This window comes from Pelodiscus sinensis, chromosome 6 (assembly GCF_049634645.1).
Source record: "Pelodiscus sinensis isolate JC-2024 chromosome 6, ASM4963464v1, whole genome shotgun sequence".
NCBI lineage: Eukaryota > Metazoa > Chordata > Testudines > Trionychidae > Pelodiscus > Pelodiscus sinensis.
In genome coordinates, this window is record NC_134716.1 from 88,115,357 (window position 1) to 88,141,420 (window position 26,064).

Below are 26,064 nucleotides of genomic sequence, written 5' to 3' on the forward strand. Positions count from 1 at the left end.
GGGTACCAGAACTGAACACAGTATTCTAACAGCAGTTGTACCAGTGTATATAGAGGTAAATATAAATATAGAGGTGTAATGGAGTGACACTCCCCTTTCACAAGCACCCTCTTCTGGCTGAGTGCTCTGCACTCAGCCAGATCTGCACTCTCTTAGTTCCAAAAGCCTTAGTTCCAAAAGCCTTTTCAGCAACTCAGTCCTCTGGCTGAGTCACACACACTGGGTGGGAATCAACACAAACCCCTTCTGTGGTACACATCTATCAGGGGCCCGATCTCAGTGCCCTCTGTATAGTGTCTCTGAGTCCACTCCCTCAGTCTGTTCTGCACTTCAGAAAAGAGTGGTGCCCCCAGGACTTCCCCAGCTGGAGACAGCTTCCTCGCCCTCTTCTCAGGGCTTTATTTCAGGCTAGGTCTACTCTAAAGGGGAAGGTTAAATCAAGGTACACAACTCCAGGCATGTTAATTACATAGCTGGAGTTGGCACGCCTTGATTTGAGTTTCCCCGCCATACCTACAGTGGGAGATCCCCAGGAGCAAATTCTTCTGTTGGCTTCCCTTACTCCTCACAAGAGTACTAACTGCTGATGAGGGTGCTCTCTGCATTCAGTTTAGTGGGTCTTATCTAGACCCGCTAAATCAAACTCTGGAAGATCAATCGCAGCAGTATCACTCTTCCACTTAGTGAAAACATGGCCTCAGAGTCCCATCAGAGTCCATCAGGCTCACTAAGCACACCACATGGCGTTGTCCACAGTGCTGCTGCTTCCTCAGCCAACTTGAGATCTCCAGAGGCACTGACTGCAGTCAGGTCCTGCAGTTCCTTTTATAGATCTTCCTGGCCCCTGTTTGGCCACTTCTCTTGAGCCACTGGTTGGAGGACTTCTCTATTACATTTTGGGGTGGGATGTGGAAAGATCTCTATTACATTTTTGGGGTGGGATGAGGCCATCAGCCAGGGGCCTCAGGGCTGGGTCTACCCTGTCACAAGAAGCAAAATAATCTCTCTACTCCTCCTGAGATTTCCCTGTTTTTGCATCCAGGATTGCACTGGCTCTTTTGGCCATTGACTCATACATTGAGATTTATCTATTAGCCAGCCTTTATCCATTTTGTCTCAATAGTTCTGGTTGAGCCTATCATGAGTCTTATTTTCTCACATCTCTAACTTTTGGATACACATCCAAATCCACAAAGCCACATTTTAACATTCCATAAAAAGTTTGATTTTCATGTCTGTTAAGTGGGCTTTGTGCTGGCCTCCGTCCAAATCAAACATAAGCTTGGCATACCCAATCGCTGGATGAAATAGGCAAAGTTAGACAGTGAAGCACACTAAGTCAGCATAACTGGTTGTACTGCAAAGGCAGAGACTATTTCAGCTATGAAGGCAATTAGAGAGTCTTAGGCATTCCACGAAGACGGGTGTGTTATATTGCAGGGAGGAGCATGGAAAGGCATGTGTGCTTAATAAAGGGGAGTACTATGGACTGCGTTCTGCTATTCTTAAATTCAGTTGCACCTGACTAGGTGAATAGCACCCTGGAAATTGAGAAAGTCTTGTTCTTCTCATACCCATCCCAAAAGCTTTGATGGCACATTGGCCAAGTGCTTGCTACTGCATCTTACTCTCACAGATAAACCCTTTAGCTAGATGTTTCAGCTAAAAGGATCAGAAGTGAAATGATTACTTTTAAATGAACATAGTTAGGCTTCCAAGTTAAAATCCCAGGGCTATATCTGAAGCAAGTCAGACCTCTCTTACAAGTATTATTAGATTTGCAGAACCAGGAAGACAGCAATGCTGGGAAGGTTAGCTCAACCACAACATTGACTAGAGACCATATATTTTTTTAAATTATAGCACAGATTCCGGAGCATAATTCTGTGGCAAGCAGCAGATTCAGCAGCCAAGGAATCACTAGAGACTTGGGCTCCTGGATACTGATATTTGGCAACCATTGCTCTAAAACATAGGGTCAGAGTCTCTGTTCTGTTATGACCCTGTTAGCATAGACATCACAAAGGAGATGGATTCTGGCAGTAAAAAGCAGCAGAACACTCCTCTAGAAAGAGGAATTCCTTGTTGGCATAAAGCCCGCACAACGACCTCCTATGCCTGCTGTCTCATCTCCCTTTTTGCATAGGGACAAGGGTGGGTAGATTTGGAGACTGGAGAGAGGGATCATAGTTGAGCTCAGCTCTGCTAATTCCTCACTGATATAACTCAGAGCAGATCCATGATGGCTTTACATCATGCTGGTACTAGGCCAATGCAGAACCAGAGAACTATATAAACAGAACCATGAGAGTCATCTTCTCTTCCATGCACTGGACAAAGGTCAGATGTTCTAAAGGTGAAGTAGGTTTTGCTTTCTGAAAAAAGATCTCCCCAGACATGGAATCATACTATTGACAGGCTTCATCCTTCAGGGACTGTCCTATAAAACACAGTTCACTGAAGGGCACTGTCCCATTTATGTTGACATTGTTATATAATATCATTTTTTATTTACACTATTCAGAGTTTTATTGTGTTACAGAGTCTAAGGTTTCAGGGCATAGGGAAGGAATATGAGCTAGAAAAACAAGCAGGATCGCAGTGCAAGTCACGTTTCTTTACTGTAAACACAAAAATTCTTTGCTAGCAACACAATATGGTAAAAGCAAACTTTGATAAAACCAGGACTCAAGGATGGCTGATCCACTGCAGATAAAAGAATAGTTATGCTGAATCTTCAAACCATACTCTCTCAACCACACCCAAGCTTTCTTGGCTGTATTGCAGGGATCAGGCACATTGCAAGACAATTATATTTTCCTATTTTCTAGAACTGTGAAAAATTATTAGTTAGCATATTTTTCATTTTTGTATGAGTTTGCACTGCCAGATTTCAGGTATTACCATAGTGGAAAAAAAGCTCTCTGGGTACGTCTACACTAACCCCCTAGATCAATCTAGGGAAGCTAATGAGGGCAACTGAAATTACAAATCAAGCCCGGGATTTAAATATCCCACACTTGATTTGCATTTTCCCAGCCGGTCACCATTTTAGAAATTAACTAGCCTGAAGTAACTGCCTGCGTCTACACGCGGCAGTGAAACGGGATTCCGATTTAAAGCCCCTAAATTGAATTAGCAGGTAAACCTCATTGCAGGAAGAATACCAGCTAATTCGAGTTAGGGCTTTAAATCAGAATCCCGTTTCACTGCTGCATGTAGACGCGGGCAGTTACTTCGGGATAGTCAATTTCTAAAATGGCGACCGGCTGGGAACATGCAAATCAAGCACGGGATATTTAAATCGTGGGCTTGATTTGCAATTTCGATTGCCCTCGTTAGCCTCCCTAGATCGATCTAGGGGGCTGGTGTAGACGTACCCTCTAAGAAAGACTGTGATTATATTTCCAGCATAGCTGAAACAGGAGTGTTGGAAAACTGAGAAAATTTGATCATGCAAGGGTCTCAGTATTATTTCTAGACCAAAGAGGTTTGGATAAGTTCAGCAATGTTTTAAATTTTTCCCAGGTTAATGGCAGCTTTATGAATGCAAACTGTGAATCTTCTATACTAGACTATTGTGTTAACACGCTTAATGAATGTTGCTATATTACATGAGTATCTAATCAGAAGTGACTAAAATCCTATGGTCAGCTTCTCATTTACACACATGCCCCCTTTACATACCTCTGGAAGCATAAGCAGGTTCCTAAAAGTGGGAGTAAATTACATTTATATAAGGGCTAAACATTATTACATATAGAACAGCGTGATAAATGCAGCATTTCTATTTTATAAATGACAATCAATATATACATTTTTAATTTCCTAGTGAAGTCAATGGAAGTTTTGGGTGTGCAAAGAATGCAGGATCAGGCTCTTCTTTTCTGATCTCTATATTGTAAATTCAGGTTCAAGCTGTTACATGGAAGTCAAAGTTAGTTCTGTAATTTACTTCAGGGCAACAAGGATTTGGCTTTCAATCTCATTATGTACTGCATCTTTAATAGTTTTGCCTCTTGCAGACGTTTAAATTACCAGAGATCATAAGGTAAGCATGGGGGAGAGGAGGGAAGGAGTGGGAGGAGGAAGGGGGTGGAGGTAAACAGCATAATAAGAATGGTTTAATTTATTTCTGGGTCTACCAAACATTTGTGTTGATAGTATTTTTATGTTCTTAGTTTTCATTATAAAATAAACAATAACACTGTGATGGGAGATTTCCTAATTTCCTGTTAATAGAGTTTAAATTGAAATGCATTTTTCAATGGGAATGCTGCCCATTTAAATTATAGATGGCAATTTTGTTGCATTTTTTAAAAGCTCTTCTCTTCTGCCTGGAGATCTTTGAGTCATAAGGCAGTTATAGCTTCTGTAATAATATACAGCAGTGACAGAGTTGACATTTTTGCATCATATTGCATATATGTACAAAGATGTTAGCACATTGTGGTTTTAACAATATAACTCTGTGGCGATGCAGAGTGGGCAGCGCAACACACTTCATGGAGAGCTGTGTCTCCAAGGCAAAATGCAACTCTGACAGGGAAATCCTATCCCCCCTGAAGTCAATGGCAAAACTCCCTTTGACTTCAACATGGCCAAGAACTCCCTCAGCACAAAAAGACAGTGAGAAGGAGCTGATTAGACAGTAGACAGCCTGATGATCAATGTCTGGGAAACAAAACAGAAAAAGTACATGTCAGCTTACTGAGGCTTTAGTTTAGCAACACAGTTTAGTCTATTCAGCGTTGATGCTTTGTGGCAGTGATTTTTCAACTCTGAATTTATTTGCATGTATTGGTTTTGTGTCACCATCATAATATTATTGTTTTTTTAAACAGTAGGACCATTAAAGGCCACTAAAGGCTAAAACTAGAGAAAGTAAAGTTTTATATATTCTGTTTATTTTGTGTATCAGACACCAGTGTTTCAGTCTAGGCTGTGATGCTGCAAGCAGTGTTACAAAGCTTGCTGAAACTTAATATATGTTCAGCACCATGGGCTGTGTCCAGACTCAGGGATTTTTTCGGGAAAAGTAGCCTTTTTCCGAAAAAACTTCACCTGCGTCTAGACTGCAGCCGCGTTCTTTCGAAATTAAATCGAAAGAACGCGGCTTTTCTTTCGACGGCGGTAAACCTCATTTCACGAGGAAGAACGCCTTCTTTCGAAAGTGCTTCTTTCGAAAGAAGGCGTTCTTGAATGTAAATAGGGCTTCTTCGAAAGAGAGCATCCAGACTCACTGGGTGCTTTCTTTCGAAAAAGCGGCTTGCTCTTTCGAAAGTTCCGCGTGCAGGCTAGACGCTCTCTTTCGAAAGAGGCTCTTTCGAAAGTATCTTTCAAAAGAGCCTCTTTTGAAAGAGGCTTGCAGTCTAGACATAGCCCATATGGTGAATGGAAAATGGGATAATATGAATATTCCTCTATTGGCTCACTTTTGGTATAAAGGCTTGCTCATATTTCAGATTACTAAAGCATTATAATTAGTGATAATGTGTCCTAATTGCAAATATGGAAGTGGATACACAGTAAATCATGAGAGACACTTCTTACTTGGCCCCAAGCTGCTGTGGTGAGAGAGAGCCCTGGGGTAGTCCTCTTTCTGGGGCAGCCTGCATCCTGAACCCTTCATCCACAGTCCCACCCCAGAGCAATGAAGCATGTACATTTTCATTTTATTTTCCAAAAAACAAATATTAATTGAGTTAAGGACAACAATGGGTAAATCTTCTAGTAATTATACAAAAAAAAGTGCTCTTTAGCACCCAATCATTTCACTAGCTCATAGTCATTTATGTTTCCCAAAGAAAAAGTGCTTCAGATACATAGTTTTCCCAGAACAGAAATGGAATAGCTTTTTCCCAACTACTCCTGGCTCATAGGCTATGTCTAGACTGCAATTTGCATATCTTTTTCTGCTTTTCTTTTGGAAGAGGCTTTTTTGAAATTTGGACCATCTACACAGGGCCACATTTTGGAAAAACCTCTTTCAACACATCCCTTTTCCTCATACAATGAGGATTACAGGGATGATGAAAGAATGGGTTGCTTTATCGGAAATTGTTCCAAAAAAGCGGACGTGTTCCTTGGACATGGCATAGCTTTTCCGGGATATCTCCAGTATCTTGGAAAAGCTCTGCAGTGTAGAAATAGCCATAGAGTGGCAAAGAGAGACAATAACAAGTCTGTGGAGCTTGAGACATTTGTAACAATGATTTTCTTAGACTTCTGGGTGGTGGTCATGTAAATTGTGCTAGATGGGGTTGTGTAAATGTAGCAGAAGCCAGACTTCTCCAAGAGGAGAAGCCAAATATATTTCAGGCCCTAGAAAGTAGTTAGGGAGCAGTGAATCAGAGGACCATGCCCTTCTATGGTGTATACCTCAGTATGGTCATCAAGCAATCTCTCATCAAAGACCATGAGAAGCAACAGCACCTTTGCACAAAAGATAAGGCTCTGAGCAAGTATTACTTCCCTTCACACATTAAGGCAGCTGTATCAGCTATGACAAAATGTGTGGAACTCTGCCTTCAGCAACATCTCTCCACAAAGAAGCTACAGCCAAGTGCATAGCTCCAGGAGGTATGATAAAAGTTGTGACTGAAAGAATAAAAAATCCTTTTAGCACTGAATTTGGAACAAGCCCAGACAAGAGACAGTGACTTGAACATATAGCAACATCTACTGTGGCCTACCTGAAATTGCAAAAACTTGTTATGCATGGTAAGAGAGAATGACACAAAACAGTTTGCAACTAGTAGGTTATAAAGGGGTGAAATGCAATTTGTTTGTGGGAAATTTTGATTTGTTTTGTTTCATTCCATTCCAGAATTGAAGACATTTTGAAATTGTGAAACTGCTCCAGAGCAAAAAAAATCTAGTGCCTGTACAGCCCTAGAATCCTTATTATTTGTTATTTCCATATTTGGAAATAAATATTATTATTTCCATTTTACAGATGGAAAAACAGAAGCATGAGAAGTTAAGGCCTACTTTTTTTTAGATTTAGTAACTTTGGGTGCCTAATCTTGGTCCCAAAGTTTCAGAGGGACTCACTTTCTACAATATCTATTGAAATCAGAAGGATCAGGGGGTTTTAATTGCCTCTTCAGTCATGCTCTATGTGTCTCAAACAGGGTACCCCAAAACTGAGGCATCTAAAATGAGTGGACAACTTTGAAATTTTAGTCCCAAATTACTTGGACACATCATCCAGGAAATCAATAGAAGACTTCAGACTAGAACCCAGGTCTACTTAACAGGCAACACCTGGGCTGTAACCACAAGACTGCCTGTTCCATGACCCTGGCCGATCTTCCATGTGCACTGACAATGCTCCTCCATTCTCATAGACTGAAAATTCCAGATAGGACACTCATGCAGTCCCTTTAGATTAGGAGAAGATTTTTGAAGTAGAATGCCACTAGGGGTGCATCTATACTTCAACTGTAGGTCAAAATAAGATATGTAAGGCAAATTGTATATCTTATTTTGAGCTAATTTCGAAATAGCTTATTTCAAAATTTGATATTGTCTACACAGTGCCAAATTTTGAAATAATGTACTATTCTAAATCATTCCTTAACCTTCATGGAACAAGGCTTACAGGGATGCCAGAATAGTGCACCCATTATTTCAAAATCTATTTCAAAATAACGGGTATGTTTAAAGATGTGGAATAGCTATTTTGGGATACTTCTGGCATCCCAAAATAGCTCTGCTGTCTAGACATAGATTAGGAGTTCTAATCTCATCTTTCTTGCTGGCTGGTGTTAATAATGTAGAGTTATTTACAGAGCTTCTTATTGAGCATAGCCTCATACCTCTGCCTTAGAAGAATGGCAGATGTGCCCTAGCTAGGTAATTGAGAGGTTACACAAGGTCACTTCTGGTTGTGCAAGCCTCTAAAGAAGTGTCTTTTGTGACCCCCTTTAGTGGTTGGTACACAGGGATAACAGCCTACTACGTCTAACACTTAATCTAGCTCAAGTGATAGAGGACAACAAAAGGCCTTGGTTCATATCCTGGTGCTGACCCTTGCAGAGGGTAGCAATATGTTCCACATGGAATTTCTGCCTTCTTCACAAAAAATGAGGAAATGACATAAAACAAGGAAAAAAACTATGTTAAAAGAATATTAAAGTTGCAAAGTCAAGCATACAATAGCTAAGAAATGCCAAGATTTGAAACAGGGGTGGGGAAACTCTTCACACTGTGGTCCAGAAGCTCCAGCATGTCTGTCAGGTCCTTAGATTCAGGGGAGATCAGAGAAGCACTCATGCTTCCCACACTTCCAAGGCCAGCTCCACAGCTCCCATTGGTCTTGAACCATGGCCAATGGGAGCTGCAGGGTCAGCACCTGTGGGAGTGGACAGATTGCATATTGCAGAGGTGCCTGGGCCCTTTGCCTAGGAGGGGGATATGATGACTGCTTTTGGGAGTTGTGAGGTGCCAGGGCACGTAGGGAACTTGTTTTAGCCCCATTGTGCTGCTGATTAGGAGCCTTCACAGGTAAGCACTTCTGGGCCAGAGCCTGCAATCTGAACCCCTTCCTCCAGATCAGAACTCTCTCCTCACTCACACCTCAACTCCCTCCCAAACTCTGCACTGCCATCCTAAACTCTCTTCCCCAAGTTTGAACCCTTCCCCAACCCTACCTCTCTCCGAGGCTATGTTTAGACTACAATGATCTACTGGAAAAAGGTACACAAAATGTGCTTCACAATTTGCATATCCTTTTCTGATAATTTTGTTGGAAGAGGCTTTTCCGAAATTTGACCCATCTACACTGGGCCAAATTTTGGAAAATCCTCCTCTTTTGGAAGAACCAAAGCTTCCGAAACAGCGCATCCGCTCTTCCGCAAAAAAAAAAGCGGAAGAGCAGATGCATTCCCTGGATGCGGCAGAGTTTTTCCAAGATACCTCCGGTATCCCAGAAAAACCCTGTAGTCTAGACATGGCCCCTGACACCACACCCACATCCCAACACCCTGTCCCAACCCTGAGCCCATTCCTGCACTCCCCACTCATTGGCTCCAGCCTAGAGTCCCCTCCTACACCCCAGACCCCTCATCCCCAACCTCACCTCAGGGGTTATACCCCCATCCAGAGTCCTCACCCCTTTCTGCACCCCAACCCTGTGCCCCAGCCTAGAATCCCCTTCTGCACCCTGAAAACATAATTCCTGGCCCCACCCTGAGCCTCTGAACCTCCTTGCAGGGCTGGAGCCACAAGTGCTGGTTTGCCCTGCTTCAGGGAGCAGCCCTGAGGTTCCCCCTCCACCCTGCCATAAAGTTGTGTGTGGCCCATGTTGATTTTTAATGTGGATTAGTGGCCCTTTTAGAAAAAAGGTTCCCCACCCCTGATTTGCAGTGACTGAGTGGAGCATAATAGAAAGAGTGTGCATGTTCTCACCCAGCTAAGGGACTACCTTAGGACTCAGGAGAGAGGTCATAGCTCACAAACACACTTCTGATCTAATGGGTAAGACTGTATCAAAATTCATTTCATAAGAGTGGCAAATGAAGGTTGCAAAGGCAATCTTAATTCTGGCACTTCCTATCTTTTTAGAGCTTGACATCACAAGCTTACTATTCTCTTAACACTTGTTTTAAATATACTATATATTGTTAAAAAAAGTATGTGGACCAGATTATGTTCCCCTGTTCTGGTCCCTTTTTTATTGTGGTCTTGTTTTAACCGAGTCAATCGAGTGCCAATTAACTCAAGTTAACTAACATGATTGTCAACATTAGTCTGGGCCTCCACTAAAGCTTGTTGCAGAACACAAGCATTTGTGGTTTACTCTCAGCCATTTGCTGGATCCCAGGCTATGAAATTCCACTTGATGTGGCCAGTGGGATGAATACTGTGAGAGAAAGGATTTAGCATCATCAAAGAAACAAAAGTTGTTTTTTTAAAGGCTACTATCCCTGGTAGTTTTTTCCGCCTGATCATCTGACTACCAACATGATGGAAGCAGGTAATGTGGCTAAGTAGCTCTGAAACCTGCCAGTCTCTCATACGCTTATGCGCACAATCTGGAACTGCCAGAACAATTCAATCACTTAGCACCTTCCAGTCTTGCCTATTTTGTAATGGTATTTTCCCCTCTTGTTTAATATTCTGATAGAGGAGTCATCAACATGTACAAGTTATAAACAGATCAATATACCATAAAAGATTATCATTGAGAAGATAAGACCTCCCTAGCTTGTTGGCAATTATTTTATGATATTTCTGATTAATGGTTTTATTTTACCCATTATAGTGTTGAGCAGTCTTCATTTGTTAGAGTTGATTATGGGACTTCATGCCTTGCCTGAATGTGAGTAATTTTGACCAACAAATATGAATTAAAATCAATAGGAATGTCATTAGCATCCCAGTGCCATGAAAGAAAATATAACCATTTCTCATGCATTCGGTTTATTAAAATTTGCTAAAGTGTAAACTATGTATGACAAGTAATTATGTTTTAATCATTCACCAACGTAACAATTTAAAGCTGATTGATTCCATTCAGTAATTATAAAATCAAAATGATGGAAGATTGTAATCAAGCAGAATTCTGCCTCACACTTTGTGATGTCTCTGTGCAGGACAAAATTCTCATTTGCATCATTTCTTTTATCTGAAAAGAAATCAAACTCCTATTTGCTTTAGTTTAAATCCCATGAATGGCTAGATAATAGCTTTTTTGGGACTCCAAAGAGAAAAGAAAAGCAGCCTATACCCACTGACTGAAAGTTTGGGTCCCCATGTGCACCAGTGTCTTAAAAAGAGCTCATCTCTATTTTCACTAAGTTCAGGTTTCCTCATCCCCTCCTGCAGGTAAGGTTGGCAGGGCACTTACTTCATTTTCCTTCTTAAGTGATAGACTGTAGCTAGCCCTAATGCATCTTTGTCTTGGAATAAGGGCTGCTTTATGACTACCTGCATTGCAGCCCTGAGTTCAGGTGTGAGTTCAAGGGCTGTACTGCTCCTCTGGTACTTCCCCAGCCCTACAGCAAGTGATGACAAATGGGTGGAGGCATGACTCTGTTCCACCCCTTCTATGTGCCATGAGACTCCTATTTAGTTTACAATCCATCATTATCTCCAGATCTCCTTTTCTGCAATACTACTACTTAGGTAATCATTTCCCATTTTGTATGTGTGCAACTGTTTATTTCTCCCTAAGCGGAGTACTCTGTAGTTGTCTTTATTGAATGTCATCCTCTTTACTTCAGATCCTCCAAAGCACTTGCAACCCGAAACCCCTCCCCCCCCCCGTATTGGTATCAACCACAAACATTATATACGAACTCTTTAGTACATTATGGAAATTATTGATGAAGACCTGAACAGAACCAGATCCAGAACTGATTCCTGGTGCAGGAATTCTACTCCCAGTTACAGCTGTATAAAAGTGGAGTGAATCCACCAAAGGCAAGTTACTCTGAATTTACAGTAGCACAATCAGAGCAGAATTTATCTCTATATTTCTTGGAAAAGGGAAATTTTATTTTGCCATCAACTCAGTGCAACATCTTTTATAATAAAGACAATAAAGTTTCCTGCCTGTCCTTAGAATATTTTTCTACTTGGGTTTGTTTAACAAGATTCTTGGTATTCTATTCATTAGAAGCAGGCATTTACTTTATTGGATTTTCTGAATGAATGCATTTTATCAATTTACTACAGGTTTATTTTATAGGACTTTCCTTTCTTTTCAGCTTATTAATTTCTTTTACTCTGTATGTTAAATGGTATTTCCAGAACTGGACACAACACTCTTGAGCCAAGAACTGCATTTTCCTCCTGCTATGTGAAGGAAAATAAGTTCTGAGTGATTACAAACTCAGGTTTATCATTGGGACTCTGGGCTTCTCCCTCCAAGTCTGATCAGAAGCAAATTTGCTTTTCACTAGCTCAGAATGGCCAGCCCTCCCCCCTCAATGGTATACTTATTTATTAGTAATGTTATTTTAAAATGCTAACTTCCTTGCCTGCTCTTATGATGTTATCTTATGTGCTCCTGTGAAAATGTAAAGATTGTCAGGAATTAAAAAAAATGACATAATCACATAAAATGGAATTGACAAAATGTAATAAATCATTCCTGGGCTGAAGAGCAGAGCTGCATGTGTAATGAAATACTTTAGCATTACATCACTGTTTATGTAACATCTGGCAGTGCCTTGTACTTCAGTACTGCTTTGAATCAAGATGCTTTCTTCTGTGCGAAAGAGAGAAAAGCAAACCATTACATTTTGCATGCAGGGAATGAAAAAAAAAAATCAATCTCTTGAGATACATGTGAAGTGTTCCAAAAGAGTTCTCTCCTCTCCTTATTTCGAAATAACTCCAGCCTCCCTGTCTATACATGCTCAAGTCCAAACATATGCACCGCAATTAAACAGCCCCTTAGCTTGAATCCCATAAGGCTGAGTCAGCTGGTGTCTAGTTGAAGTGTAGACATACCCTTTTTGAAGTCAATGGGCTTTTTAGATGATCATGCTCTCAGTGTATGGGTTGGACTGTGTGCAGATTATAGCTTTTGGACCCACCTACTGAACACTATGGATAAAAATAAACATCACACCTTTTCCACCACACACGGTTCAGCCTCTATAATGCACGAGGCTGAGGAAATAATAGTTTGTAATCATGGAGTGAAAGGCAGTATCACAATGCAGATCAGATCGCATACATGAGCAGATGAACAGCACTTTCCTAAAATGCTGAATTCCATTTATAGAGTAGCTACAGCTTTGTGGAAGGAACTATTGGACACCATATTACTGGGCTGTTTCTCACATGGTGTGCTTTATTTGCTGTGGTGGTGACTCTATCCAGAAACTGAAAGCAGGATGAAATGCTGGCCTCAATGGAAGTTTTGCTATTGACTTAAGTGAGACCAGGATTTCACTCTCTTACCTTAAGTATATGACTTGCTAACATTTGCTATTGTACAATCTTAAGAGAACCAGACTTTGAGACATTCAATGTAGGACCCTGGATACTTAGTGCTAGGCATGTTTGAGTACCTGAGCTCCCAAGGACAGATGGCAGAAATCATACAGATGACTCTTTCTTTCTGCAAGGTTTCAGCAAATGGCAATTGATAGCAATACCTGGCCAGGTAGCTGGAAAATAGTTGTGATATTTAAAAATATGGCTTTCTTTTTTTGATGCCTTATTTTGCAATGAAGCACTAGCCTAGGTTGCCAAATAAAAATTTCTGTTTTGTTTAGTTTCATTTTTGTTAATCAAATGCCATGTAGATAAGCCAGTCTTAACATAATCGTTCTTCTCCCAGGGATTTTCATTTGGTGTATTTATCCAGTAATATTGGTCTGTCTGGTACATTAACAGAGTTAGTTGTTACAGCTATTATATTCCCCTTCCCATTTTTCACTGGCTGGTGCTGAATGTTGGACCTTAATATGCTCTCAAGAAAAGCAGGATTTTAGAATTCAGTCTGTAAGAAGGGCAGTGATAAAGGAAAATAGTGTGGGACTGATAAAACAGTTAATGCTCTTGACACCTACCTCAGTTTGTGTAGGTGTCTTGAACATTCTGCCCTTTCTAAGTGACTGTTAGTTAGTGAAAGGTTTGTGGGCTTTGTACTTTTAATTTGAGCTAGTTTTTAAATGATTTTCATTTTTGAAGAGAATAGATGCTGTGCAATATGAATGTTGCAGTGGGCGGAATGGAACAAACTTGGCAAATGCAGAGGAAGGAGACAACAATCTTGTGATTAAGGAACAGGATTGAGAATCAGCAGATCTGAGTTTTTATTCCTAGCTCTGACACTACCTTTCTGTGTGCTCCTGAAAAAAATCACTGGAAGGGTCAAATTCTAGTCTCACACAGAATTTTATTACATAATTTTGTTATAGAATTACAGTGACTATCAGAGACACCAGGGGGCAGCAGTGTGCAGGCTCTAACAGTCCCTGTAGAACTAGTACTTTTTGGGGGTACAAGGCCAAAGTATCCTCTTCTCTCCCCCAGGAGCACCAGGTTCGCTGGAGCCCCTCCATGGAATTCCCCAGTGGGAGAGGGAAAACTGTGCAGGGAGGACACCCAATGGTATTTTTAAAGTTCTGGACACTGTGAGGTGCTGTGTAGGACTGGGAGACTGGCTGTTGTGTGGGAGAAGCCTGGGTATGGGACGAGAACAGAAGGATAGGTAATGGCCCCATAGCTAAGGGTATGATGGAGCGACCCCTATGAGTCCAGAGACTAAGCCTGTGTGGGTGGCGCAGTCATCAGGTTGCATATGTTATGTCAGAGTGATAGGCTAGCTGTGTATCTGGAGACAGAAGATTAGTATAAGGGAGGATGTTTACAAGCACAGAAGAATATGCAGCAGGGTTCATAAGTCAGAAGGGTCAATAAAGTTGTTGCACAATGCAAATGGCTTCCTGAGTCCAGCTCCAGGAAGGTCACAAGAGGAGCACAATGCATGTGCTGGAACAGCAAACTGGGCCTATACTTTCCCAGGGTAATCTGGCCCAAGCACGATTCCCTCTAGCTATCTCGTCATTTCCTGCTGCTCCCTTGTCTGACCCCTCAGCATGTAAGATACATTTGTTTTCCACACCCACTGAATGCCACCATGAGGTGTGTTACACTGCATCACCACCTACATCTATTTCTGGTGTTTGTCATCTTGGACTACAGGGATAGAAGCAGGGACATTCAGAGCTGCTACAGGGGGAGCTTATAAACCTATTCTTTTGGTTTGTGGCTGTAACAGACTCGGACTCTCAAGAGATCAGACATGGAGGGAGAGCTGTAACATACCGTCATCAGTATCATGCAGTGTGTAACTCATACACCATTTATATCACAGTGGAATTTTAACCAAGACCTTATGAGTCTCCTTCAGTTCCTTGGGTACAATCAAATGCATGTTTGTTGATATTGTAAATGTGGCTGGGGAATGGATTGGTGAACACTGATTGGGTGGAAGAGAAAGAGAGAAAGGAAAGAGGGATTTAAAAAAAATAAAATACTGCTCTGGTTACAGAAGAGCTTTCTTTGTTTTCTCATAATTTCACTTGCCAGAGTAGCGGGGTCCCCTGTGGAAAACATGGGAACGGCCTACAGCCACTGATCTAGACTCAGGTTCAAGGATGTTTTCAAGAGGGACTTGAAAACTTCCCATTTTGTCACTGCAAGTTGGGAAGATGCAGCTAGCCAACAGGATACTCTGGAGGGCAGTGCTGGGCCCGGCAGCTGGAGACTGAAGAGAGGTGGTTGAGGCACAGGGGAGCAAATGAGAAAGTGCAGTGGGCCTTGAGCACAAGGATTGTGCTGACTTCATCTTCTGTCCCTGCACCTTATGCCTGCATAATCCGTGCGAGGACTATTGCTCACTAATTGGACTGTTTAGCCACTGTGATGCTGCAGCTGAACACACAGTAATTGAACTGCTTTGGCGTTTTCACCATCATCTTTTGAAACAGATGGTTGCCATTCTATTCTTTTCGACAGTAATCTGTAGGCAGTTGGCTATTGATCAGTCTGTGAATGAAGCTTTAAATAGCACTAACTAAGGGTATGTCATACCATCATCAGTATACATGCAGTGTGTAACTCATACACCATTTATATCACAGTGGAATTTTATCCAAGACATTGTGAGTCTCCTTCAGTTCCTTGGGTACAATCAAATGCATGTTCATTAATATTGTAAATGTGGCTGCGGAATGGATTGGTGAACACTGATTGGGTGGAAGAGAAAGAGAGAAAGGAAAGAGGGATTTTTAAAAAATAAAATACTGCTCTGGTTACATAAGAGCTTTCTTTGTTTTCCTTCCTGCCTTATCCATCCACTGACTTTGATCTTTATCTACTCAGGTTTAGCACCCTTTCTCCTGATACTTTATGCATAGAGGTAGGAGGGTGGGCGACAGAACATCTTTCTCCCCTCCCCTTTCCTTCTCCTTTTTATTTTGAGTTTCCTTATTCTCTAATCATAACTCTGGTCATCTGAAGAAGTGGGCTGTGCCCACGAAAGCTCATGATACCATCTACATGGTAGTCTATAAAATGCTACCAGACCATTTGCTTGCTGTTTTTTTTCTACACATCAGAGATATCCCAAAATAGCTACCCCTCATCTTTTGAATGTGTCCGCTATTAAGAAGTATATACTATTTCACCATTCCTGTAAACCTCATTGTACAAGGAGTAAGGGATGGCTCGAAATAGCACTGTATTTCAAAATTTGGTGCTGTGTAGATAAACCTTAAGAATGCATTTCTGTGCTAGAGGAGTGCATCTCATTGGTTTTAAGGTAAGTATACGCCAATGTCAGTTCAGAATTCACTTTCTGACAGCTATTTAGCATTATATGGCCAGCTGTATTGATCATTTTTGTTCATTACTTTTGTTGCAAGAAGCTATAGTTATTCACAGATCTATTCAGTTTATCTGAATAGCTTTTAATTGCATGTTTAAAAAGAAATTTTGGGGTAGATATTAAAATAATTTGCTATTAATATAATTTACTAAAGACTATGACTGGAGATCATATTAATTGAATATGCTCTTGTCCTTAACTTGGGCTGTGTCCAGACTCAGGGTTTTTTTCGGGAAAAGTAGCCTTTTTCCGAAAAAACTTCACCTGCGTCTAGACTGCAGCCGCGTTCTTTCAAAATTAAATCGAAAGAACGCGGCTTTTCTTTCGACGGCGGTAAACCTCATTTCACGAGGAAGAACGCCTTCTTTCGAAAGTGCTTCTTTTGAAAGAAGGCGTTCTTGAATGTAAATAGGGCTTCTTCGAAAGAGAGCATCCAGACTCACTGGGTGCTTTCTTTCGAAAAAGCGGCTTGCTCTTTCGAAAGTTCCGCGTGCAGTCTAGATGCTCTCTTTCGAAAGAGGCTCTTTTGAAAGTATCTTTTGAAAGAGCCTCTTTCGAAAGAGGCTTGCAGTCTAGACATAGCCTTGGGGAACAAAGTGTGACCTCTCTTTCTGTCATGTCATATCTATGCTAAATACTGTATGGGTGCATCTACACTGCATCCTTACCATGAAATAAGCTACTCAATTTGCTCTTCACAATGTACAAATAAATAAAATAAAGCGCTATTCCGAAATGTCCCTTAACCCTCATGGAACAAGGATTTCAGGGATGCTGGAATAACACGCCCATTATTTCAAAATCTATTTTGAAATAATGGTCTGCTTTAAAGACGCAAAATAGCTATTTCAGGATACTTCCGGTATCCTGAAATAGCTCTGCAGTGTAGACATAGCCACCAGTCTTTAAGAGTTCTTGATAGCTAGTATTCCCACATTCTTGTTCTTTCTATTGTGTATTGATCCTGATTCCTATTAAAATTATTGGGCCTGATTCTGATTCCTCTCATGCTGATTTTCCACTGGTGTGGCTCAGCTGACACCAACTGAATTACTACTGATTTATACCAGTGAGAGATCAGAATGAGGTGCATTATTATAAAAAAGTAATCTGAAGAAAAAATGGTGTGGGTGTTTATGGTCCTTTGGTATCTTCTGCTGGGGGTTCTCTTCCAGATATTCCTTCTCACTGAATTCCAGTAACAGTTTCTAACCTTACAAGGATAAATTTCTGATATGAACATTTTCTTCCTTGAAAAAGAGCCCCACTTAGAAAAACTGACAGTTCTATCTGTGTGTAGTTCTTATTTGCATTTGCTTGGAGGGGATAGGAACCCAGAGACAAGATTCTCATCAAACTATTCCTCTCCCTCTTATTCAATTTAGTTGTTTTAAGCTAATACAATCATTTTCCAAATCAAACTGATGGAGTGGATCCTAAGGGCATTATACAAACTGTATATATGGAATCATATCAAACTTCTTTTATTGCATTAGTACCATACTTGAACTTTTCAAATTTGCATTGTGTGTTGCAGAAATTCTTAGGATATTCGAAACCATTTACATCTGGACTCTGGTAAATTGGATAAATTATATGACAAAGCTTGTGTGGAAGAAGAGATAGTATGTTTTTTCTTTCACTGTCCAAGTGCTTATGAACAGATCCAACTAGAGTCTGATGCCCTTTTGTAATACTTTGTTCTCTGAAACCTTTCACTGACTTCAGTGGGACTTCTCTTGGAGTAAGGTACGCCAATGTAATTATGGCTATCAGATTCCAGTGTATAGTAATTGCTGCTTATGGAAAGACAGAAGGGGGTGCATGAGAACAATCCGGTGACGACTACACTATCAGTTTTCTCAGCAAAAAATATGCTAATGAGGGACTCATTTGCATGAGTCTCAATCTCATTTGCATATTTTCTGCCGATCCGTTTTTTTCACTAGGGCAAAAAAAAGCAGTGTGAATGTTTCCTTTTTGTGCAAACCCCCTTTTCCTGCAAGATCCTTATGCTCCAAAAAAGGAGGTTTACTCATCTTGTGGAAAAAGGGGTTTTTGCGCAAAAAAGAAACTTGCTTTTTTTTGTGCAAAGTCCGTAATGAAAAAACGGATTGGCAGAAAATATGCAAATCAGATTGCAACTCATGCAAATGAGTCCTTCTTTAGCATATTTTTTGCTGAGAAAACTGATAGTGTAGACGTAGCCTCCTTGTGATAAGATGTGTCTAGAAATTCAGTAAAGGCTTTTTGCAAGCAGTTCTTAGGTTGATTGAACATTACTGTTCTTTTTTTATACACAACCAGTTGGGCTCTAACAATCATTCATTCTTCATAAGTCAGAAGATAGAGATGGGCAAAATTCTAATGGAGGAAATTTTTAAAGGCACCTACAAAAATCTCCCCCATTGTTCTTAGAAGTCTACATGATATTTTAATGATAAAAATAATAATAAAAATGTAACAGGCTGCTGGCAGCTGGATGGCTCCTGAAACTATAAATAGCAGATGGACCCTTTGATTTATAGGCACCTGTTGCCATTCTCAACTAGTTTGGTAGTTATTACCACCTGTTTATAGCACAGTGTGATTATCAAAATTGGATCAGATAAGTACCCCTTCTGGCATGCTCAGGACTGGTCCATAGACACCGATTCTGTGTTCTCTGGGGCTCAAACACTCACAGAGAAAACAGTGAGTGCTCAGCACCCATCACCCACAGCTGTCTGACAGCACTCCCAATCAGCTGTTTGGTGGATCCCTGATCAGCTAATTGGCAGCGCCATGATCAGCTGATCGGTGCTGCTGCCAAACAGCTTGACTAGGACAAGGACAGGAAGAGGAGTGAGAGGTGGATGTGGGTCGTGGGGAGGGGGCAGAGTGAGGACAGGGCCTTTGAGGGGGGTAGAGAACAGGCGGGAAGAGGCAGAGTGAAGGCAGGGTCTTGGGGGAAGGGACAGAGTGGGGGCAGGATCTAGGGGTGGAATGTGGGCGGAGCATCTCCAGGGAAAAATACAAGTCAGTGCCTATGGCCCAGTTTTTACCAAACCCATAGGTCCACCTAGCTACATCCACCACTTAGGAGTGTGAAAAAGTGAAAGAATTATTTGCTACCAATGCTGTGTGGCAAGAGACTCCTGGGGTGAAATCCTAAACCTACGAAGTCAAGGGGAAATTTTGCCTGTTCTGTTGAGGTTGGGGGAAGTGAGGCTACATCTAGACTATAGGCTTCTTTTGGAAAAAGCTTTTTTTGGAAGAGATCTCCCAAAAAAACTTCTTCCAAAAGAGAGCATCCACACTGCAAAAGTGCATCGAAAAAGCGATCTGCTTTTTTGAAAGATAGCGTCCACACTGAATGGATGCTATCTTGCATTTAAGCTGTGATTACAATGGACGGCATGGCCACCAAAGACACCTGTGCTTTTTTCTCTTTCCTCTTCTTTTGAAAGAACTCCCTCTTCCCCATCCACACATGCCTTTTTCTAAAAGAGCTTTTTCAGAAAAAGGCTTCTTTCTCGTAGAATGAGGATTACCAATGTTGGAAACCCCCCTCTGTTCTTTCAAAATTTTTTTCAGAAGAACATGATTGCTGTGTGGATGTAATTGAAGTTTTTTCAGAAAAATGGCCGTTTTCCCCAAAAAACTCTGTAGTGTAGACATACTCTGAGTGACCCTAAGGAGTAAACATCATACTTTTTGCAAAATGGAGAGTCTGGAGAGTTAATCCCCCTACAATAACACAGCAGCCCACTGAAACACTTTTTTGGGGCAGGAACTTGTAGAATTTCAGATTTAAAAAGCTGAAATAATGAAATTTAAACATTTTAATATAATATGGCCATGAAAGTGGCCAAAATGGACCATGTATTTGGTAGAGCCCTAGTCATAATCTAATAGTTAAGAGACAGATTTTACCACCTTTATTCATGTGGAGTGGTAATTTTCTCTGTGGACTTCTACCTGCGGAGCAAAAAGCTATTCATGGAGAAGCTGAGTCAGGTAGCAGAATTTTACCCTAAAACTGAAGATCCTTCATGTGCCTCTGTGGTGTGGTATGTGATGTCTTAAGGCATTTTTACAGAGTTTTGACTTCCACAAGCCATAATTATTCACGTTCTCCCATTCTAATCTTAAAATTGAAGACTCGTGGTGTTTTTTGGACACTGTATCACATATTTCACCAGGGCATAACCCTGCAAGGTTGACAGTTTCTTGTGAGGTGCTAAGCGCTCTCAACCCATTGCTTTCAGAGATGCTCAGCTCTCATACAGGGATAGGCCAATGATAAGGAGATTGATGTATTCTGACTAATATGCAGATGAAACTTCCTGCATCCTATGCACACAAAACTTTAATGGAGAGATAGGGACATATAACAAATGCTGTTAAACACATATTCGGTACCATATGCTTTACAAAAAGGAGACGTTTGGTGTGTTTTAAAGGTGTATGATATGAAAGAGCAGATTCCAGCTGACAGTGCACTAAATCTGGCTGAAACATGCCAATCAAATATGATAATTGTTATGAAGAATCTTTAAAACAGCCTTTGAGTTGAATTGCCTCATATAAGCAATTTTGCTTGCAGTCCAATCTTTCTTTTACTATTGATCATAGTAGGAAAGAGATGAAGAATATGAAATCAGTGTTGCAGAGAATGGATCAGTTTATTAATTCTCCCTCTTCAAATTGCTGACTGTAAAATGCAATGGAAGAACATAAAAAGCTGGTCTAGGGAAAAGGCTTTAATATAGTTCCAAAGGAAGCTTTCCTTTGCTTTTTATGGACCATGCTTGACCACTTGCCAGGTGATTGTTTTCAGACATTTTGTATGAAACAAGTTGCAATTACTTCCTAAATACATTCTGCTTCCCATGTATCTTCTTATGACTAGCGTGTATCTATATGCTAACAAGCAGCTTTTAGCTCAATATCTTAATGCACTTTTCTCTGTGTTAACATAGCTGACAAGTGTAAGTATTGTAACTGCTGGCGTAGCCAGAGACTTGAGGAGTCCCTTCCTGTTCAGCAAGTGCCTAAAACATACACTGAATTGCTCACTTCTGTGTGGTAAATACAGCCAGGAACACGAGACTCTAAAACCATTAATGCCGATCATGCTGTCAACAGTAGCTTTGGATGTATTGTTGCATCACAGCAGGCAAGGCAAAAGGCTTTTTAGGTCATCTAGGCCACCTCTCTGCCAGTGCAAAATTATTGTCTCCCGTTTGTGTTTACTTCTTCTTGTTCAGTCTACTTGTAAATGTCCCAAATGAATGGGCTTCTCTTGGGAAAAGGCTTACTTTTGTATGGTGCTTGGATCTCAGTGTGGTGGGTGCCTTCGACATATCTAAAGCAGACAGTTCTGCAGGTTACTATATCTCATTTCTTGGAGTTTTTTCCTGATATTTGGCCTATTCCCTCCTTTTAATTGCATCTTATTTAATGACCTTAAATAATTCCACTCCTGTTTGATGTTTGGAGCCTTGAAGTATTTGTGGTCTTTATTTTGCCCCCTCTCTCTCCTCTGGCATTATTTAGCCCAGATAAACAATTATAATAATTATTATGGTAATACCTAGGAACCAAGCAAGGATCAAAGCCCATTTGTGCTAAGCATTGTATGTAACATATACGATAGTCCTTGCCTGTGGGGGCTTGAAAGGTACATGACGGACAGGTGGGCGAAACAGACTGAGGGGCTGAGTGGACTAATGAGGTAACAATGTCATTGTTCCTAGGAATTTTTTCCCTGTAGAAAGTTAGTTCTGTCAATTTCCTAATAACGTTCTCTGAATTCCCACTGATTTGTTAGTGTGTTTTTGGCAATAAGGTAGCAGAACTGAAAGCAGCATGCTATGTGCAGTTGTAACACAGCAGTAAAGAAAAGGGGTAGTTGTCTTAATGCTCTGATATGATTCCTCTCTAGATTCAGCCCACAACTGCACCAACCATTTTTAATACCATACAACATTGTCAAATCATATCTAATTTGCTGTCTGCTACTCCTTGGCTACGTCTAGACTGGCCCCTATTACGGAAGTAGGAATAAGAGATCCTCCGGAAAAGGGCTTTATTCCGGAGGATCGTGCCAGTCTAGATGCTCTTTTCCGGCTTTTCCCCAAGCCGGAAAAAAGCGGCGGCCATGTTTATTTAAATCCCGCGGGGGATATTTAAATCCCCCGCGGATTTCCCTATTCTGACTTGTCTGCTTTGCATGCCTCTTCCGGAGAAGGGGCCAGTCTAGATGTAGCCTATTTGTTTAGTTTGGAAAAGAGAAGACTGAGAGGGGACATGATAGCAGCTTTCAAGGACCTAAGTACCAGGTGGAGGGAGATAAATTATTCTCCTTAACTTCCAATAATAGGATGAGAAACAATGGGCTTAAATTGCAGCAAGGGAGGCTTAGGTTGGACATTAGAAAAAAATATTCTGTCAGGGTGAGTAAACACTGGAAAAAAATTGCCTAGGGAGGTTATGGAATTTCCATCTTTGGTGATATTTAAGAGCAGGTTGGATAGACATCTATCAGGGATGATCTAGAGTAGACAGTGCTCTAGACAGCTGCCTTGAGGGCAGGGGACTGTACTCAATAACCTCTTTAGGCCCCTTCCAGTTCTAGTGTTCTATGATTCTATGAAATACTGGGCCAGATTCATTCCCTGTATAGCTCCATTCCACTGCGATTGTTTTAATATTCCTTTGCTCTGTGTGCTCCAAGTTGTAGTGCATATAAAGATTTTCCTCGCAGTTCCTCCATTGCAGGAGTTTCGTTTCATACAGTACACTATATCCTGTTCTGATTCATGCCACTAGCATTCCCACTGACTTCAGCTCGTGTCAGTGAGATTGTCTTGGGTGTCAATCACACAGAATTAGGCCTAGTATATCAGCACTTGAACTGCCTTCACTTGATTTCCCTAACTTGGGTCACTTCCGACAAACTTCCTAGCCAAGTAGCACGTAACCTTTTGGACATCCTTGTTCCTTTAATGTCATTATGAAACAAAGCCATGCTGTATAACTTTCCAGATTTGCTGAAAGAGTAAACACGAAAGTGAAAACCAAATGGAAGTTTCTCATTTCTTTCCTAATCAGAAATCAGTTCACAAGCAGGGGACACTCATTTTTCTTCACAAGGTTATTAAAAGGTTTAAAGAAACGAGCCATGTGAATGATATCCACATTTCCTAGTGTTTAGTATATGGGTGGGATTTTGGGCCAAATACACAGGGCTCTGCTATTGCATTATATAGATGGCATGGGATGGGGGAAAGAAACCCTGCATGCATTCAAATTTATCAGCACGCTGGGTAGTCCACTAGACTTTGCAACTGTTTGTTGTCCTTAGTGGGCTGCTATTATAATTGTTCACTGTAGGTGAGAGTCACCTTTGTGCAGTGGGCCAGCTGAATGACTCAGCACAATTTCAGTCAATATCATCTCTAGTCTGAGAGGTTAAATGCAGTTTACGTGCTGCATTGACCTGGTGGTGACCCTCTGAATTTTATCTAGGGGTGCCTATGGTTTAGGGCTGGAATACCCAATAGGCAGACTAAGCACATGTTTAGGGCACCAGCAAAGCAGGGGCACCACAAAAAATGAGATTTTTTTTGGAAAAAAATTGATATTTGATATTTCAAAAAAAGCATCGAAGTAGTTATCATGGAAAAAAATCAGAACTTTGTTAGACTTCCTTACACTCCACTACACACACTGCCCCCGTTTTTCTGTTATCTTTTTATTACTTATCCCCACCTAAACTGGGGGGGGACATGCTGGTAAAGGTAACCCATCATACTTATCCAAGACAAGTTTGTTCAGTTATTGTAGATGAAATAAGTACTGCTAGGTACTTCAGTTTATCTTTCGACTCAATACCTGATCTTTCACATATTGATCAATTTATCATTGTACTAAGATATGTGTCTTCCACAGATGGAAAACCAGTTGAACGATTTACAATATTCCTCAATTTGAAAAGCCACACTGGTAAAGAAATGGCAAATCAAGTACCGCATTATGTGTGCCAAGATTTCAAAATAGATTTCTCAAAGTGCAGAGGTCAATCTTACGATAACGCTGCCAACATGTCAGGGCATTATCAAGGAATGCAGAAGAAGCTTTTAGAACATAACAAATATGCCATATTCATATCATCGGCTGCACACTCTCTCAATCTTGTTGGCCGCAGTGTTGTTGATTGTTGTCCGGTGGCAATAAATTTTTTCTCAACAGTCCAATTACTTTATACATTTTTCCCTGCCTCAACACACCGATGGGCAGTTCTTAAAACATATTTGGGCAATTGTAGGGAATAATTTCTGGACACACTGGGTGCAGGTGAAAACAAGCAGAGGATTTATTGGTTCACACAGCTGGTGGAGTACTCATCAGGGGTTAACCTGGTGAGCAGTAACTTAACCAAAATATACATTCAATTATATAGGTAGCAGAAGGATGGAGGAGAAGTGATTTGATAGGTCTAGCAGCAGAAGTGAGATTTGCACATAAGCCAATGAGATATGAAAGTTACACAGTATCTCCACCCACTGCCAATTAAACATGTTATCACTAATACAGGTAGTTATTCCTAACAAGCTAAATAAGCCAACATAAACAAAGGCATGTTGATGGTCATTTTGTCGGCCGGAAATATAATGCGTCTTCTGTGGGGATGGTATTGCCTTGGCGCGATCTTTGGGATCTAAGCTTATTAATCTGAAATCACAAGAGACAGTGAGAAAACCATGTAGCCTGGCTGGTACCAGCCAGGCCTTATTAGAATGAGGCCTCTGGACTGTAGTTGCCAGGGGAACCAGAGTCCCGGTAACTGGTGTCTGTGCGCTTCCCAGGCCTAGCCTAATACTTTCATATTTGAGTTGTCAGTTCTCAGCAAGATACCATGGACTGCCTCAATTTACCCTACAGCAATGGTCATGTGTTGAAATCTCTTTCTAATACTCACTGGGAGGCACATGCAGTGGCAACAAGTGCAATTCTGGAGTCCTACTCAAAGATTGTGTATGCATTAGAAAGTATAGCTGAAGACCAATCACAAAAGAGAGAAACTATATGAGAGGCAGAAAACACTGCAAACAAGATGCAAGAACTAGAGTTTGTATTCATATTGACTATGTGGAATGAAATTTTACAACACTTTTACCACATAAGTCAAGCTCTCCAAGAAAAAGAATTGGATTAGAAAACATGTGCAGACCTCTGTCAATCATTAGCAGACCACTTACACACTTTGAGGAATGATTTTGAAAGATTTGAAGACATATCAAAAGATATCTTGCCTGATACTAATTACAGAGAAACCCAGTCCTGCAAGCGAATCAGGAAAAAACAAGCAAACGATATCAGTGCAACAGAAACAGCATTGAATCCTAGAGACAAATTTCATGTATCTACTTACTATGCTATAATTGATACACTTGAAGCTCTTATGAAGAGGAGAAGTGAAGTATACAAAAAAGTATCAAGTAGATTTTCTTTTCTAAACGATATGGACTTATTTGATGAACAATATTCACAAGGTTCCCAAAAGCTAGTTGACTCATACCCTGTTGACTAGAACATGAATCTCTGTGGAGAAGTACGGCAGTTCCACTGTTATATGCGTGCAAAGTTTAATGAAACAGGAAAAATGAAATTCAGTCACATTGATCTTCATGACACAATATTGAAAGACGGAATAC